The sequence below is a fragment of the Protopterus annectens genome, chromosome 7.part0 (genome assembly GCF_019279795.1).
Source record: "Protopterus annectens isolate FY-2018-M chromosome 7.part0, PAN1.0, whole genome shotgun sequence".
Taxonomy (NCBI): domain Eukaryota; kingdom Metazoa; phylum Chordata; order Ceratodontiformes; family Protopteridae; genus Protopterus; species Protopterus annectens.
In genome coordinates, this window is record NC_056739.1 from 1882860601 (window position 1) to 1882880291 (window position 19691).

Consider the following 19691-nt stretch of genomic DNA (forward strand, 5'->3'; position numbering starts at 1 on the left):
GTCATCACTGACTTATGGTCAGAATGAGACAACAGGACACAAATTGGATCAACTGTCAGAGTTACTCTAATGTATTCTAGGGCACCCCCACTGAAAGCCCACAATGTGGTACTGGCTGCCCCTTCCACATCTGAAAATACTCAGCCCATGGTGCTGAACCGAGGAAATGGATGTGATGACACTAGCATTTGGGGACACATGTAGGTAGGAACTACACTACTGTAGGTACTACAATGTGGCATTTATGACATGACCGCTGGGCTCATAGTTGAGTGACCAACAGCAGATGTGCATGCCTGTTGCAGCACAGACATTGATGTCTGAGGGCCATGTGTAAGTCTAATGTGAGGGAGTCTGCCTCTCCCCACTTGAGGTAATTTGTTTACTACACTTAGATCATTAACATCTGTCTTGTACGACAGCACTGCACTAGCACTGCTGTAAAAAGGCTTTCAACAGAGTGTGCAATAGATACACTGTCATGCTGTGCAGCCAGTGCTGCAATGTTCTGTCCATGACTGTACTCCTGACTTTCATGTAACACAAGCAGTTGGTGTGCTACATGATTAGTGGGATTGGCAAGTGCATGTAGGTTGGAACCATGTCATTGCTGTGAACTTTCATGTGCTTGCAGTAGCAATTAGACACCCTCTGGCATGAGTTTGTGCACATCAGCTACAGTTCTATGTGTAGTCCAATGGACAGGATCGCTCCATCATGGTGAATAGTTCCCATCATTACCAGACTCTACATGGGATAGTGGGTCATGGTCCTCATCATTTCTGTCATATGATGTCCCCACATCATCAGAATTGCCATCCACATTATCCTCCCTATCAGAGGTCACACTGTGAACCATATATGGCTGTCCCCTTCTGGGTTGGAAAATGAATACAGTGCAGTGGACTATGTGCCATGTGCCATACTATCACAGTTATGCACATTATATTCCAAGCCAGGTTCATGGGATGGGTTACCAGATGAGGCAGGTAGTGGACTTGCTACAAAACAAGACAGATGACGTCATATTCATTCACAGAAATCAAATGATGCAGCATAGTATTGAAATCTGGGACGAATATATAACTACAGTGCTAATGATTGTATGGATTTACTAGGTCATCATGGCTGTAGGTGGTTCAGTGACACTGTATAGCAGAGATATGCCATGTAATTTGCATATCAAACAAATGTGACAGAAGAGGTCAATACAACTACTAATACCTAACTGACATGTCTTCCTGTGACTCCACTGCTGATGGTGAGGTTTGAAATACCACTGTCAGGTGAAAAGATAGACATGTACAGATCATTACTAAACACATACAAGGCATTATGCAGTATTTAAGACACATATCAGATGGGCAAGGATGATATGTAGATTGTTGGTGTGCTATACAGGTGAACAAAACCACATCAGTCATAAAGGGCACAAATGCAAATATCAGTAATGAAATGTAGCAAACATAGACTGCATTACCAGGTATGTCATTCCTCACTGGGAAGTGTATTATCTGTTGCAATGTGGATCCTATATTAAAACATGGCACACAGACAGCATGTGAATATACTCCATAGTCTTAACAGAAGACAGAAGAACACAACAAGCACTGATCACACTAACAGGATATGGAGACACTTACATGACAAACAGTGCACATGCCAGCCAGATGTACCTGTGCAAGGAACATGCCAGACATTACAGGCTATTCTGCAATAACTACAGTTATATTTTAATTCCTTCTGCATCTGCAATTTATTGGGGCTGGTTTCCTTTTATCCATATAACTGCATATAGGGAAATGGTCGTTGCCACTGACAGAACTTTACCCACCCATATGTATGCATATTGCTGAGTCCACCCCCTCTTTTATGTAGCAGCCAGACTCTAATGCAGAGAAATTTCAGCAAAATATGCATGAAAACATGCTTCAGTTGTTTTATACAACATAATCATAAATATAGGTATGTGATAATAACAATATATCCCACTACAGCAAGCAGGTGACAACTTACCTTTGGAAGCTAGCTCTAAGTAGCCGTACTGCAGAGGCAGGTTAGCTAAGCGCATGTAATTTTTAGCACCATTTGCACCATACATAAAAATGAGGTTCATTAACATTCAAAGTTTTGGAATCCCACTAGTGAATGTCTGCATTCTCCAATCTTGGCACATTAACCGATAGCTCAGTGTAAGTGTACAGGGCTTAATTCAGTTTCTCAATAGGTATCAATAAATGAGAATATCTGTAACATGTGCTTGATGTCCTCCGACAGTCTGCTACTATCCTATATGTGGACATTTTAAAATGTAATATTGATATATATTCTTCTCATGCCATTGCTACCTGTGAGCTGAGTGGGACCTCAGACAGCAAATTTTAACAGCATTTTTCTACAACTTTCAACTGCAATAGTGAGGATGTCAACTGACAGGAAGCTTTGATGGGTTGGTGCAGCAAACTGAACAGATAGGGAGACCTCACTTACTATGCTGGACATAAGAAGAGAGTGAAGGACCTGCCCAGGAACTTCACAATGATCAACATTTGGAACTGAATTACAAGGGAGCACTGCAGATGGGCTGAGCTGTACAGGACTGACATACAGGTCTACCACTGCTGTGATGATCTCTTTCAGAGGGAAACAGAGGATCTTCACCAGAATGTCACAGAGGTCCAAAGATAGGCAATAGATGTTTACAGTAAGTCACCCAATCTGCACCTTAACACTGTGGGTAGTCTGTGTTTCAAGTGTATTGCATGGATATCTATACTGATAACAGCAACTGATGTGAAAAAATGTAGTTCAACTCATTAAACTTAACATTTAGGTGTTGACTCATTCTGAGGTTATCCACAACTATACTGGGCTAGTGAAAACATCATGCAGGACTGTTGATTATGACTGTATATTAATGTTGACTTTATACATATAATTATTTCTGCTATTCCATAATAATTACTTTTAGAAAAACTAGTTAGTTATGATGTCCTTTAATTCAACTTGTTGGGCAATCGGGTAAAGTAACTGCTGCTTTCCGATGTGTGGGTTCAAATGCAAGCATAGTTTATTTTTGTACAAATACTTGAGGTGATTCATGTAATTTTCACATCACATATGGAAGATCTATGTTTGTGTGGTAACCTATTTACTACAGGTTTTTACACAATTAGCATGACCATGATGCATTGATCCCTATAGGTCTTAGGCCATGGATGAATATCAATTTTTCTGTTAACACAAAGCTTCTAGAAATGAAATACAGTATACCTCTTTGTGTGAATGCTGTGTAATATGTATATTACTAAGTTCTAATTTATAAAATTCACAATAGTCTTTTATAATCCATGTTTGCTTTCATCAGTTTAATAAATGTAAGGCCAATGCAGGTCATTATTTTTGACCATGTGCAAGTCGTGTTGCATTGTGCACATGGGCGTGAAGAGATTTAGATTAAGTAAACTCCTCGTAAGCAGTGCATACTCACGTGCAAACATGCAATTTTCATGGCATGCAAATTACAGCATAAGTAGCTGAACTGTATGCTAATGAAGCAAACCAACATGGTAGAGTGATTCAACAATCTGTAAAGCAACCGTGTATACTCTGAATACAGCAACAGAAAGGAGTCAAGATGGAAACAAGACCGAGTAAAAGTCCATAGATTTGGGCAGAACTGATTGTAACATGTAACCCCACACACATTATGACATTATTAGACATGGTGGATGCTAGAAAATTAGATTAATAATAGCAACAACTCCTTGCTATGTGCCATGACATAAATGCAGCTTTGCTCCCCCACCTCCAAATGAAGAATGTGCTCGTAACTAATGTAGACAGCTAAAACTGTAAACCCCATGACTCATGCTATTCATACTGTCATGTAAGCATATGCAGTATATATCTGACAGAATACAGTCAACTTTTATCAACATCTGCATTCCTCTGTGCAGATATATAGTGAAGTAATACTCACCGTTGAGTATACAGCTTTGGAATCTCCTTCAGTTTCCCAGCCTACATGGTTACAACAATGTAGATTCAAGGCTTTCAGGACAGTGAACATTCAAATGAGGTCAAAACTCATTAGGATTGCTGAATCACAGAAACTGCAACCGTGTAGGGATGTTTACTCCATGTAGGCACTTCCACAGTGTTTGTATTCACTGGATGCCAACTGTGAATGATGGTATCAGGGGGAGTGTCAGGTTACACTTAAAGAGGAGTACAAGTAGGTCTTTGAAGTATAAAAGTGCATGTAAGCAGGGCACAATACACAAGTTCTGTTTCATCCCCTTTATTTGTTAAAATGTATTGTCTCTGTCCTCTTTAAGTTAAAAGTTCTTTTTTAATTTTTGTCATTGTTCGCATGATGCAGCACTTAGTGCAACCATGGAAATGGAGGAATGAATGACAAGTATCTCAGTGCTTGTCACTTGACTGGTCCTGTGACAGCATGTGCATGTGTAGTGCTAGAGTATAGAAAGTCCTGGGTTCTAGTAACCTTTCTTTCACTTTTTCAACTGCATGTTTGCCCGATATCACAGGAAAGGAGAAAAGTAATAACAAGATTACTTGTGTTTACCTTACTTAAGTGTCGGTGTGTGCAGTGGCATGTAGGTGCATATCGCACACTAATGAGCATGAACAGAGTTGATATATTCAGTAAAGCAGCAGATGTTTTTCGTAGGTGCTAATTACAGTATAAGCAGGTGAATTTCAGAACTGTGGAGCTATTCAACAAGGTATAAAGCATCCATATATCCCCTATTCTGTTTTGTCCCAAATACTTCAATACCATGCGAATAGAGACAAGAACATTTTAGCCCTGAAATAAAATTATATCAACTGCTGCATTTGCAAGGCAAGTCCTGAACCTAGAATGTATTCTTTAATAATATTATGCCATATCCTTGTATTTCTTAACTTGGTTCAGTAATCAAGTAAATAATGATGGATTTGTACAGAAGTACCTTAACATGTAACAGCAGACACTCACTTTACTTATATGTGTCCATTAATAAGTTGTTTATGTCTTATTCTTCCTGTTTTTAATTGCAGTTTTTGCGCGATGTGGCGCATAGCGCAAACAGTGGAAGTGGGGAATTGACTCTATTTATCTTATTTACATTAGGTGCAGTGGACCGCATAAGAAGCAGACAGCCCAAAATAGAAACTGGATACATTCAATGAATGCCCTTTGCCATTGTGAAAAACTGGCCTGGAGTACAGCTGGTATTGGGTTCTAGTACAGAGTGTGCAACCTTTGTTTTACTGCTGTGACATTGCAGTTTATAACAATGAAGTGCAACATAGACAACTGTTTCCTCAACATTCTTGTGGCAAAAGGCCTAAGTGTAGGACCGCCATACACATGGTCTTGGGTCAAATACAGCATATCCCATACAGTATTATTTTTACTAATGGAGTAATTTACGTATTATCAGATTTATTTAGTTATTTATTTATTTATTTTACATTTCTTTACCGAGAAAATCTGACTAGGAACAAAGCCAATTTTCAGTGGAGTCCTGGGGAGAAACACACATGTATCATCCAATGTATGACTGTCGGTATACTGTGTACTATAGTCCTATAAATGAATTCCTGCTATCTGGACTGGCATGTCTTTAGCGTTTGAGAAAAACACATACACAACTACCCACAGTTGCATTCTACTTGTCAGCTGTTAGCAATGCAGCTCACATTTGCGCAATGCTTACCTACCTGCAAACAGGTGTAACTCGCATGTGTTACACTTTGTTAAGTATCATGCAAATCCACTGATCACTGCAGTATGGAATTTTATATCTATGATGCTGTCTTATTGGTGTTTTTTTGACCATTTCCTTTGTATGACATAAAAGTACATGAGGTAACATTACAAATTGAGGGAACATTCTACGTATACATCATATATTCAAATTACATACATGTGCTGAACATACACAAATCCAAAGTTCCGAATAATCCAAAAGAAACACACCAAACACCAGGAAAAAGATTAATATAATTTTTTACTGATGCATTCTGGTATCACGGCTTTCACCTTTAAAGGAATAACCATCAAACAGCTGCTTATATGCTCATACATCATCAATTTTAAAATTGCTTTTAGCCAATGATCTTTATACATCCATTAAAACAGTATCAAAACACTTAAAGTGCCCCTTCCATATTACCTGTATAAACATATAAACCATGCATAAAAATACATATTCCTTCAAGAATTAAATAAATGCAAAATGATTGCCCTTCATTGTGTATGTGCTCTGATTGTCTCCGACACCCTGTATAACCATATACAAAAAGAAATTCCATAGACTGACCATAATGAACAGGAGAAAGCAACATAACATTGTATTATGCATTCATGAATGATTTCTGCATGCCACAAATGATTGATATTATTAATATTTAACTGCTTTGACACCATTTTGTTCACTGGGAAACAGAATGTTATGTCAGAACATAATTTTGTCCTAATGGAACTGTGAGTTCAAATTCAATTCTAAATTCAATCCCCTGGGAAAAAGTATTCTATAATTTATCAAAACGGCAACAGGTGCTGGTGTCGAACGGCCTTAAACAAAATACTTCACTGGTAAACACCAACAGAATAATATAGTGGAAGGAAACCTTCCACAAAGTCACTCTCCAACTGACCAGACTTCCAAAAATTCCAAATAGAAATCACCACGCTAATGCTAGCAATGTGGAGCAGTAAATCCTTTAATCACAGTGAGCGCTTTCGCCATGCGGCTTCTTCAGACTGTTATACAACAATAAAAGCTCTAACAGTTACATTTATAACACATATCCTCACCCTATTGGTTAAAAAAATCATCACATACATTCAAATAACAAAGCATTTGATTTCGTCAACAATGCACTCATGCCAAAGCTAGCCGCTTCGTAGTTACAGAATGGTAATCACCAATCCTACCTACACCTCATTTTATATAAGTAGCATCAACACAAAAGGCGGAATAAATACGAAAAATCCTAAATAAAAACATTCGTATATTCTGCAGCATTGTCCTTAATAAATTAGAACAACAAAACAGTATGAAGGCACTCAGTATAGCTACATAAAACATGAGTTAACTTCATGTTGAACTAACCTACTCTTAAAACACAGAATGCGTATACATGAACTAAACCTATACTTACTCCTATATGATCATCAATCCCTTAAAAATCCTTAAAAACCTTTAACGTTGTGAGCATAGCTGCTCCTTCCGTTTACCAGCAGCTACACTATCAACACACTGAACCGCGTCGCTCCAGAGTGTGTCGTCAGTTTACCCTTAAAGGGGACGACACTCTGCAGGCACGCATTCTAACAACAGGTTCTATATTTGATGCATCCTCTACAAACGGAGGATTATATGCATATATACATGACTGTTTAAAAACACATAACTGTTTAAAAACTCACTAACACAAAAAGGATTCTTTTTAAAAAAATAAGGGATTTCTAAAAAACACATACCTGCTAAATAAACATGCATAAAACGTAGACAACTAGTCCACGGATGTATGAATGTACCTAAACATTAAACATACAAGTACATAACTTCTGTAAAATCTAACTAGGACAATCAAGGGTCAGAACGGGATTCGGAACGTATATACATTTCATTCGACTCAGATACAGCCTACACCCTCTCCGTAAGCTACATATTAAAGTGCGCATGTATTGCAAGTAACAGAATTACTGGCATATGCTTAGCCTCACATCTTTAAGCCTAGACCTGTCATCTATCGACAATGATCGTGTCACTCTCTCTGTTACTACATTTGACCATCCATAGGGTCACTATGTGTAGTACCTATCAACATAACATACAAAACCTGGATGCTAACACAATGTGGTATGTGTAATGAATGGGAGTGTGACGGAGGGGGGGGGAGAGGAAAAGGGAAAGAAGGGGAAGCAGATGTAGCAAAAAGGAAACAGAACAGGGAAATGTGCAAGAGGAGTAATGGAGGAATGCACAGGAACAAAGGGGATGGATGAGTGGATGGAACGGTCAAGTGAAGGAGTGGAGGGAGGAGGCGAAGGAAGAGGGAAAGGAAGGATGGCAGTGGGAACCAAGGAACAGAGGAACAGACGGATAGTGCAAAACACATGGAGGGAACACGGGCTGAAAGGGGAAAAACTGGAAGGGGAAACATAAAAGAAAGAGGACACTGCCTAAATGCATGGTCCCTATGATGAAGGAAACAGAGCTGGGAGATAAATGAGAGGGTAAGGATGAAAGATGAATGCAAAAACAACACATATAAAAAAGAGATAGATAGCAGAAAACAAGGGAAAGAAAAGAGAGAATAAATATGAATGTAATAAATTGAAATACACTGCTGAGGTGTTTTGTGAATCTACTGCTTGGGTACAAACAACCTCCTCTTTCGAAGGAAAGGTCTGACCTGTACTTTGTCATTGAGGCCTGGGTACAACTCAGCCCTCAATCTAATGATCCATTTCGTCTCATTCTCCAGGGTGAAGTTAACGATGTCACCTCCTCTCTTATTAGGAGTGATCTTCTGGATGACAAAGAACGTGAAGGTGTGGCTGGGACCTTTCTCTTTATGGTGTTTAGCCAGGGCATTAACCTCAGATGCTGTCCTAATGTGGTAAACATGCTCCCTAATTCGTTCTCTGAGTGACCTGTTGGTTTTACCAACATAAAACGCCTGGCATGCTTCACAGGTTGCCATGTAGATGATATTAGAACTCCCACAGGATGTTCTGGTGTAAAAATTATAACTCCATTGAGTAGTGGGGTGGATGAAGCTCATTGTTCCATTGATAAACATGCACTGATTGCATCTACCACACGGTGTAGTATTTGTCAACTGTGTACTGGATGTCTCTGTAACTAGATTGTTCCTAGGCTTACATAAAATTCTCCTTAAATTGGGTTGATTCTTATAAGTGATGCTCGGGCAAGGACCCACTATCTCCTTAATGTCATTATCTAACATCAATAAATCCCAATGTCTCTCTAGTATTTGCTTCAAACCCACTGAATCTTTAGTATAAAACATGGAAATTCTATTTTTAATAGGATTCGACTGGTTATCCAAAGCTGAGGTGGGTAAAGGCTCTGAATAGTATGGTTTTGCTCTAGTATGTCTAAGGCTTTGAACATCGACAACTGTACTATCAAAGATGTCTTCATTATAACCCCTTTTTGAAAATCTAACCTTCAGACCTTTAAGTTCATCTTCATAGCCTTCATTGGTAGGATTCATCCTAGAGGCCCTCATTACCTGACCCTTCATCACATTGTCGAACACATATTTGGGGTGCATACTACCCCTGTGTAGAATAGTGTTCCTGAAACATAACTTCCTGTGAACATTTGTGTTAAGCAGTCCATTACTGAGCCTGTTGATATTCACATCCAAATATGATATATGCTCTATTGAGTAATTTAAAGTGAACCTTAGAAATTCAGTTGAACTATTCATGCGTTCGACAAATAACAACAATTCCTCGCTGTCTCCCTTCCAAATAAAGAAAAGGTCATCAACGAACCTACGGTAGAAACCAACATGTTCCTGAAATTGTGGGGTAATAAATAGGAAGGACTCTTCCCATTGTGCCATAACCAGGTTGGCGTAGCTATTGGCACAAGACGTGCCCATAGCCACGCCATCCCTCTGTAAGAAGATGTCGTCTCCAAACATGAAAACATTATTCAACAACACTGTTTCTAAAAGTAGAGCAAAAAAGTCTATTTTTACATTTGTAAATTCAGAATGGTTTTTAAGGTACTCTTGTATATATTGTATACCTAAATCATTGGGGATCATAGTGAAAAGGCTTACAACGTCTAGTGTTACTAGGATGTAGTGTACATTATCCTCTAATTTTTTCGTATAATCATATAGGTCCAAAAGGAACTGCTTGCTGTCTCTTAGTATGAACTTGTTTTGATTAACCAGGGGCCTAAGGTGATATTCAATAAAAATAGAGAAGGGTTCAGTCACCCAACCTTGTCCAGCTACAATCGGCCTCATGGGTGGATCCCTTGCCGATTTATGAACTTTGGGAAGTCCTTGTATAATGGGGATCAAGGGGTTGTTTACTTTGAAATAATCATAGAGTTCCTTCTGAATACTACCAGAAGCTAACAGCTCGTCAAGCATGTAATAGACTTGTAGGGTTTTGTCTATAACTACATCCATCCCTATCTTCAAATAAGAGGAGGTCTCTCCCAAAAGCATTCCCATCCTTCTATTATAGTCCAATGAATCCATGAGGACAATGGGGCCTCCTTTGTCAGCTGGTCTTATTACAAGAGCAGTATCATTCTTCAGGTCCTTCAGTGCTATTCTATGATTAAAGCTTAAATTCTGTTTATACTTGACATTCCTTGTAGTCTCAAAATGCCTATAAATGTCATTCTCTGTGATCTTGGAGTAAACATCCAACAGCGGATGTAACTGGGGATGTATACACTATTGCTTCTAAACCTACTGGTGTCCTGTCGATCAGGTGTATTGCCAAATTCAAGTTTCAATTGGGTGTTCCTTACAAACATTTTGATGTCAATGATGGAGTCAGCAACATTCCCCTATTAGTGGGTATAAAACTAAGGCCCTTATTGAGAACATCTTCCTCATACTTATTCAGAACTTTCTTGGAGAGATTCACAATCAGCGAATCGTCTTCTCCCACATTCTTTTCAGGGTAGGCCCTTGTTGTTCCCCTCCTGAGCCTTTCCTCTTTTGTCTGGCCCTGCTCATCGATCTTGTTCTCCCTTGTTGTTGCTTCTGTGCTATAGGGAAAGGGGTATTGTTATTACTTAGTGGGACCTTTCTTCTGACCACAACTTCATCTGACTTCCTCATACTGCTCACAGTTGTAGGGTCAGGTGATGGTTGGATGACATGCGTGTCTACTCCTTCTACCACAGTCTCCTTTTCCCCCCTGGTGGTGGGATTATCTGAACTATCCCCACGTTCATCTTCCTGAAAAACAATTTCAGTATATGAGACATTCCTTCTTAAATTAATGTCAGAACTGTTTGTACCATTAGCTGGTCTAAGTGTTACTGGTTTATCAGCACCATTCTCAACACTAGAAACATTTCCTTTCATTGTATTTACATTAGAATTATGTTGAGGCCCTTTCCTGGTGTGGGTCTATAACCACCATTATTGTTAGCCAAAGCTGGCCTATCTCTGGGCCAAGTAAATACATTCGAATTCCTAAAATCCCTTAGGTCCCTCATAATTTTATTCTTCTTTTGCTCAATCAGTCTTCTTTCAAAAACCATGACATTATCTATTACCCTCTCAATCTTGATGCCAACATTTACATTCACATACTTCTTAATAATTTTATCATATAAATCATTCACTTTTAGTCTTAGACTCTCCTCTTCAGGTAAATGGAACCTGATTAGCAATTTCATATAATTATTGCTGAGCTCAATATTGAGCTGTTGCCATTCATATAAGAGGTCCGGTATAGAGTCGCCTGAGGTGGGCATTTTAAAATCGTAACCACGTGGAATGATCTGTTTATCCAAACATGCTTCAAAATACTGTCGTTGGACTTGCAACTTTTTCAGCTTCATTGTCTCATTTTCCAGTACTTGTAAGTCATTAGACAAACTCAAATAGTTCTCATTATTATTAGCAGCATTTACTGAGCCAAAATCCGGCTCATAAGAGAGTAGCAGGTTCTCCCCACCAGTCACACAAGCATGAAACCGTCCCAACCTATCACTAGGTTGGACAGTTTGTAATGCACGGTAGCTCAATGTTTGAGATAGCATTGTCGGCCATATCCACAGTCCAGGAGTAGAAAAAGTCAATGTAAAAAAGTCAAATATAACCCCTGAGCATGGGATGTTGCACCAGCAGGAAAAGTAGAAAATAATCAAAACGGCAACAGGTGCTGGTGTCGAACGGCCTTAAACAAAATACTTCACTGGTAAACACCAACAGAATAATATAGTGGAAGGAAACCTTCCACAAAGTCACTCTCCAACTGACCAGACTTCCAAAAATTCCAAATAGAAATCACCACGCTAATGCTAGCAATGTGGAGCAGTAAATCCTTTAATCACAGTGAGCTTTAGCCATCGCGCTTCTTCAGACTGTTATACAACAATAAAAGCTCTAACAGTTACATTTATAACACATATCCTCACCCTATTGGTTAAAAATCATCACATACATTCAAATAACAAAGCATTTGATTTCGTCAACAATGCACTCATGCCAAAGCTAGCAGCCGTAGTTACAGAATGGTAATCACCAATCCTACCTACACCTCATTTTATATAAGTAGCATCAACACAAAAGGCGGAATAAATCGAAAAATCCTAAATAAAACATTCGTATATTCTGCAGCATTGTCCTAATAAATTAGAACAACAAAACAGTATGAAGGCACTCAGTATAGCTACATAAAACATGAGTTAACTTCATGTTGAACTGACCTACTCTTAAAACACAGAATGCGTATACATGAACTAAACCTATACTTACTCCTATATGATCATCAATCCCTTAAAAATCCTTAAAAACCTTTAACGTTGTGAGCATAGCTGCTCCTTCCGTTTACCAGCAGCTACACTATCAACACACTGAACCGCGTCGCTCCAGAGTGTGTCGTCAGTTTACCCTTAAAGGGGACGACACTCTGCAGGCACGCATTCTAACAACAGGTTCTATATTTGATGCATCCTCTACAAACGGAGGATTATATGCATATATACATGACTGTTTAAAAACACATAACTGTTTAAAAACTCACTAACACAAAAAGGATTCTTTTTAAAATAAGGGATTTCTAAAAAACACATACCTGCTAAATAAACATGCATAAAACGTAGACAACTAGTCCACGGATGTATGAATGTACCTAAACATTAAACATACAAGTACATAACTTCTGTAAAATCTAACTAGGACAATCGAGGGTCAGAACGGGATTCGGAACGTATATACATTTCATTCGACTCAGATACAGCCTACACCCTCTCCGTGAGCTACATATTAAAGTGCGCATGTATTGCAAGTAACAGAATTACTGGCATATGCTTAGCCTCACATCTTTAAGCCTAGACCTGTCATCTATCGACAATGATCGTGTCACTCTCTCTCGGAGAGGGTGTAGGCTGTATCTGAGTCGAATGAAATGTATATACGTTCCGAATCCCGTTCTGACCCTTGATTGTCCTAGTTAGATTTTACAGAAGTTATGTACTTGTATGTTTAATGTTTAGGTACATTCATACATCCGTGGACTAGTTGTCTACGTTTTATGCATGTTTATTTAGCAGGTATGTGTTTTTTAGAAATCCCTTATTTTTTTAAAAAGAATCCTTTTTGTGTTAGTGAGTTTTTAAACAGTTATGTGTTTTTAAACAGTCATGTATATATGCATATAATCCTCCGTTTGTAGAGGATGCATCAAATATAGAACCTGTTGTTAGAATGCGTGCCTGCAGAGTGTCGTCCCCTTTAAGGGTAAACTGACGACACACTCTGGAGCGACGCGGTTCAGTGTGTTGATAGTGTAGCTGCTGGTAAACGGAAGGAGCAGCTATGCTCACAACGTTAAAGGTTTTAAGGATTTTAAGGGATTGATGATCATATAGGAGTAAGTATAGGTTTAGTTCATGTATACGCATTCTGTGTTTTAAGAGTAGGTTAGTTCAACATGAAGTTAACTCATGTTTTATGTAGCTATACTGAGTGCCTTCATACTGTTTTGTTGTTCTAATTTATTAAGGACAATGCTGCAGAATATACGAATGTTTTTATTTAGGATTTTTCGATTTATTCCGCTTTTGTGTTGATGCTACTTATATAAAATGAGGTGTAGGTAGGATTGGTGATTACCATTCTGTAACTACGAAGCGGCTAGCTTTGGCATGAGTGCATTGTTGACGAAATCAAATGCTTTGTTATTTGAATGTATGTGATGATTTTTTTAACCAATAGGGTGAGGATATGTGTTATAAATGTAACTGTTAGAGCTTTTATTGTTGTATAACAGTCTGAAGAAGCCGCATGGCAAAGCGCCACTGTGAATAAAGGATTTACTGCTCCACATTGCTAGCATTAGCGTGGTGATTTCTATTTGGAATTTTTGGAAGTCTGGTCAGTTGGAGTGACTTTGTGGAAGGTTTCCTTCCACTATATTAATCTGTTGGTGTTTACCAGTGAAGTATTTTGTTTAAGGCCGTTCGACACCAGCACCTGTTGCCGTTTTGATTATTTTCTACTTTTCCTGCTGGTGCAACATCCCATGCTCAGGGGTTATATTTGACTTTTTTACATTGACTTTTTCTACTCCTGGACTGTGGATATGGCCGACAATGCTATCTCAAACATTGAGCTACCGTACGTACCACAAACTGTCCAACCTAGTGATAGGTTGGGACGGTTTCATGCTTGTGTGACTGGTGGGGAGAACCTGCTACTCTCTTATGAGCCGGATTTTGGCTCAGTAAATGCTGCTAATAATAATGAGAACTATTTGAGTTTGTCTAATGACTTACAAGTACTGGAAAATGAGACAATGAAGCTGAAAAAGTTGCAAGTCCAACGACAGTATTTTGAAGCATGTTTGGATAAACAGATCATTCCACGTGGGTTACGTATTTTAAAAATGCCCACCTCAGGCGACTCTATACCGGACCTCTTATATGAATGGCAACAGCTCAATATTGAGCTCAGCAATAATTATATGAAATTGCTAATCAGGTTCCATTTACCTGAAGAGGAGAGTCTAAGACTAAAAGTGAATGATTTATATGATAAAATTATTAAGAAGTATGTGAATGTAAATGTTGGCATCAAGATTGAGAGGGTAATAGATAATGTCATGGTTTTTGAAAGAAGACTGATTGAGCAAAAGAAGAATAAAATTATGAGGGACCTAAGGGATTTTAGGAATTCGAATGTATTTACTTGGCCCAGAGATAGGCCAGCTTTGGCTAACAATAATGGTGGTTATAGACCCACACCAGGGAAAGGGCCTCAACATAATTCTAATGTAAATACAATGAAAGGAAATGTTTCTAGTGTTGAGAATGGTGCTGATAAACCAGTAACACTTAGACCAGCTAATGGTACAAACAGTTCTGACATTAATTTAAGAAGGAATGTCTCATATACTGAAATTGTTTTTCAGGAAGATGAACGTGGGGATAGTTCAGATAATCCCACCACCAGGGGGGAAAAGGAGACTGTGGTAGAAGGAGTAGACACGCATGTCATCCAACCATCACCTGACCCTACAACTGTGAGCAGTATGAGGAAGTCAGATGAAGTTGTGGTCAGAAGAAAGGTCCCACTAAGTAATAACAATACCCCTTTCCCTATAGCACAGAAGCAACAACAAGGGAGAACAAGATCGATGAGCAGGGGCAGACAAAAGAGGAAAGGCTCAGGAGGGGAACAACAAGGGCCTACCCTGAAAAGAATGTGGGAGAAGACGATTCGCTGATTGTGAATCTCTCCAAGAAAGTTCTGAATAAGTATGAGGAAGATGTTCTCAATAAGGGCCTTAGTTTTATACCCACTAATAGGGGAAATGTTGCTGACTCCATCATTGACATCAAAATGTTTGTAAGGAACACCCAATTGAAACTTGAATTTGGCAATACACCTGATCGACAGGACACCAGTAGGTTTAGAAGCAATAGTGTATACATCCCCCAGTTACATCCGCTGTTGGATGTTTACTCCAAGATCACAGAGAATGACATTTATAGGCATTTTGAGACTACAAGGAATGTCAAGTATAAACAGAATTTAAGCTTTAATCATAGAATAGCACTGAAGGACCTGAAGAATGATACTGCTCTTGTAATAAGACCAGCTGACAAAGGAGGCCCCATTGTCCTCATGGATTCATTGGACTATAATAGAAGGATGGGAATGCTTTTGGGAGAGACCTCCTCTTATTTGAAGATAGGGATGGATGTAGTTATAGACAAAACCCTACAAGTCTATTACATGCTTGACGAGCTGTTAGCTTCTGGTAGTATTCAGAAGGAACTCTATGATTATTTCAAAGTAAACAACCCCTTGATCCCCATTATACAAGGACTTCCCAAAGTTTATAAATCGGCAAGGGATCCACCCATGAGGCCGATTGTAGCTGGACAAGGTTGGGTGACTGAACCCTTCTCTATTTTTATTGAATATCACCTTAGGCCCCTGGTTAATCAAAACAAGTTCATACTAAGAGACAGCAAGCAGTTCCTTTTGGACCTATATGATTATACGAAAAAATTAGAGGATAATGTACACTACATCCTAGTAACACTAGACGTTGTAAGCCTTTTCACTATGATCCCCAATGATTTAGGTATACAATATATACAAGAGTACCTTAAAAACCATTCTGAATTTACAAATGTAAAAATAGACTTTTTTGCTCTACTTTTAGAAACAGTGTTGTTGAATAATGTTTTCATGTTTGGAGACGACATCTTCTTACAGAGGGATGGCGTGGCTATGGGCACGTCTTGTGCCAATAGCTACGCCAACCTGGTTATGGCACAATGGGAAGAGTCCTTCCTATTTATTACCCCACAATTTCAGGAACATGTTGGTTTCTACCGTAGGTTCGTTGATGACCTTTTCTTTATTTGGAAGGGAGACAGCGAGGAATTGTTGTTATTTGTCGAACGCATGAATAGTTCAACTGAATTTCTAAGGTTCACTTTAAATTACTCAATAGAGCATATATCATATTTGGATGTGAATATCAACAGGCTCAGTAATGGACTGCTTAACACAAATGTTCACAGGAAGTTATGTTTCAGGAACACTATTCTACACAGGGGTAGTATGCACCCCAAATATGTGTTCGACAATGTGATGAAGGGTCAGGTAATGAGGGCCTCTAGGATGAATCCTACCAATGAAGGCTATGAAGATGAACTTAAAGGTCTGAAGGTTAGATTTTCAAAAAGGGGTTATAATGAAGACATCTTTGATAGTACAGTTGTCGATGTTCAAAGCCTTAGACATACTAGAGCAAAACCATACTATTCAGAGCCTTTACCCACCTCAGCTTTGATAACCAGTCGAATCCTATTAAAAATAGAATTTCCATGTTTTATACTAAAGATTCAGTGGGTTTGAAGCAAATACTAGAGAGACATTGGGATTTATTGATGTTAGATAATGACATTAAGGAGATAGTGGGTCCTTGCCCGAGCATCACTTATAAGAATCAACCCAATTTAAGGAGAATTTTATGTAAGCCTAGGAACAATCTAGTTACAGAGACATCCAGTACACAGTTGACAAATACTACACCGTGTGGTAGATGCAATCAGTGCATGTTTATCAATGGAACAATGAGCTTCATCCACCCCACTACTCAATGGAGTTATAATTTTTACACCAGAACATCCTGTGGGAGTTCTAATATCATCTACATGGCAACCTGTGAAGCATGCCAGGCGTTTTATGTTGGTAAAACCAACAGGTCACTCAGAGAACGAATTAGGGAGCATGTTTACCACATTAGGACAGCATCTGAGGTTAATGCCCTGGCTAAACACCATAAAGAGAAAGGTCCCAGCCACACCTTCACGTTCTTTGTCATTCAGAAGATCACTCCTAATAAGAGAGGAGGTGACATTGTTAACTTCACCCTGGAGAATGAGACGAAATGGATCATTAGATTGAGGGCTGAGTTGTACCCAGGCCTCAATGACAAAGTACAGGTCAGACCTTTCCTTCGAAAGAGGAGGTTGTTTGTACCCAAGCAGTAGATTCACAAAACACCTCAGCAGTGTATTTCAATTTATTACATTCATATTTATTCTCTCTTTTCTTTCCCTTGTTTTCTGCTATCTATCTCTTTTTTATATGTGTTGTTTTTGCATTCATCTTTCATCCTTACCCTCTCATTTATCTCCCAGCTCTGTTTCCTTCATCATAGGGACCATGCTTTCAGGCAGTGTCTTCTTTCATGTTTCCCCTTCCAGTTTTTCCCCTTTCAGCCCTTGTTCCCTCCAGGTGTTTTGCACTCATCCGCCTGTTCCTCTGTTCCTTGGTTCCCACTGCCATCCTTCCTTTCCCTTTTCCTCCACCTCCTTCCTCTACATCATCTTGACCGTTCCATCCCCCCATCCATCCCCTTTGTTCCTGTGCATTCCATTCATTACTCCTCTTGCACATTTCCCTGTTTTGTTTCCTATTTGCTATATCTGCTTCCCCTCTTTCCCTCTTCCCATTCATTACACATACCACATTGTGTTAGTATCCAGGTTTTGTATGTTATGTTGATAGGTACTACACATAGTGACCCTATGGATGGTCAAATGTAGTAACAGAGAGAGTGACACGATCATTGTCGATAGATGACAGGTCTAGGCTTAAAGATGTGAGGCTAAGCATATGCCAGTAATTCTGTTACTTGCAATACATGCGCACTTTAATATGTAGCTTACGGAGAGGGTGTAGGCTGTATCTGAGTCGAATGAAATGTATATACGTTCCGAATCCCGTTCTGACCCTTGATTGTCCTAGTTAGATTTTACAGAAGTTATGTACTTGTATGTTTAATGTTTAGGTACATTCATACATCCGTGGACTAGTTGTCTACGTTTTATGCATGTTTATTTAGCAGGTATGTGTTTTTTAGAAATCCCTTATTTTTTTAAAAAGAATCCTTTTTGTGTTAGTGAGTTTTTAAACAGTTATGTGTTTTTAAACAGTCATGTATATATGCATATAATCCTCCGTTTGTAGAGGATGCATCAAATATAGAACCTGTTGTTAGAATGCGTGCCTGCAGAGTGTCGTCCCCTTTAAGGGTAAACTGACGACACACTCTGGAGCGACGCGGTTCAGTGTGTTGATAGTGTAGCTGCTGGTAAACGGAAGGAGCAGCTATGCTCACAACGTTAAAGGTTTTTAAGGATTTTTAAGGGATTGATGATCATATAGGAGTAAGTATAGGTTTAGTTCATGTATACGCATTCTGTGTTTTAAGAGTAGGTTAGTTCAACATGAAGTTAACTCATGTTTTATGTAGCTATACTGAGTGCCTTCATACTGTTTTGTTGTTCTAATTTATTAAGGACAATGCTGCAGAATATACGAATGTTTTTATTTAGGATTTTTCGTATTTATTCCGCCTTTTGTGTTGATGCTACTTATATAAAATGAGGTGTAGGTAGGATTGGTGATTACCATTCTGTAACTACGAAGCGGCTAGCTTTGACATGAGTGCATTGTTGACGAAATCAAATGCTTTGTAATTTGAATGTATGTGATGATTTTTTAACCAATAGGGTGAGGATATGTGTTATAAATGTAACTGTTAGAGCTTTTATTGTTGTATAACAGTCTGAAGAAGCCGCATGGCGAAAGCGCTCACTGTGATTAAAGGATTTACTGCTCCACATTGCTAGCATTAGCGTGGTGATTTCTATTTGGAATTTTTGGAAGTCTGGTCAGTTGGAGAGTGACTTTGTGGAAGGTTTCCTTCCACTATATTATTCTGTTGGTGTTTACCAGTGAAGTATTTTGTTTAAGGCCGTTCGACACCAGCACCTGTTGCCGTTTTGATTATTTTCTACTTTTCCTGCTGGTGCAACATCCCATGCTCAGGGGTTATATTTGACTTTTTTACATTCTATAATTTATAATGCATTCAGTCTCCAACTGAAGTAACC